Raw genomic sequence first — 533 nt, forward strand, 5'->3', positions numbered from 1 at the left:
CTTGCGACTGATAGGTAGGCATTGTGTTGGCTGTCGTCATTAGGAGCCGATAATTCTTACGGAGCTGAAACGCCCCTTTGTGATTCTTGGCAACAGACGTACAACTTGCAGACGCATTCTCTTTTGTTACGTCACTGAAAGCGCAAAGTCCATTCTAGTCTTACTACGAAATCTTAGCGGGCCCGTGAAAAAAAAATAATTACCGACGATTACGTTACTTCCTAATGCGAAATTTGAGCGCAGCAAATAAGCTGTTTCACCTTTTGGATACATTGAGGCAAAGAAATCGAGCAACACATGTATGCGCTATCACATAATTTTTTTTTTATTTTTCACACGTATTCCTTTAACAAAGACTCCACTAACAGTTCTTGACAGTCATGAAGGAAGCTTTGTGGTCGGAGAAATAGACTGATATATGTTCGACTTGGTACACCAATGCTTGATTCTCAAAGACGAGATCTATACAAGTGCCTCGCGAGGTTGTCACAGCCGTGGGGGAAGCAGAGGCTAAGCGCCGCCGCCGAGAAGAC

The sequence above is a fragment of the Dermacentor variabilis genome, chromosome 5 (assembly GCF_050947875.1).
Source record: "Dermacentor variabilis isolate Ectoservices chromosome 5, ASM5094787v1, whole genome shotgun sequence".
NCBI lineage: Eukaryota > Metazoa > Arthropoda > Arachnida > Ixodida > Ixodidae > Dermacentor > Dermacentor variabilis.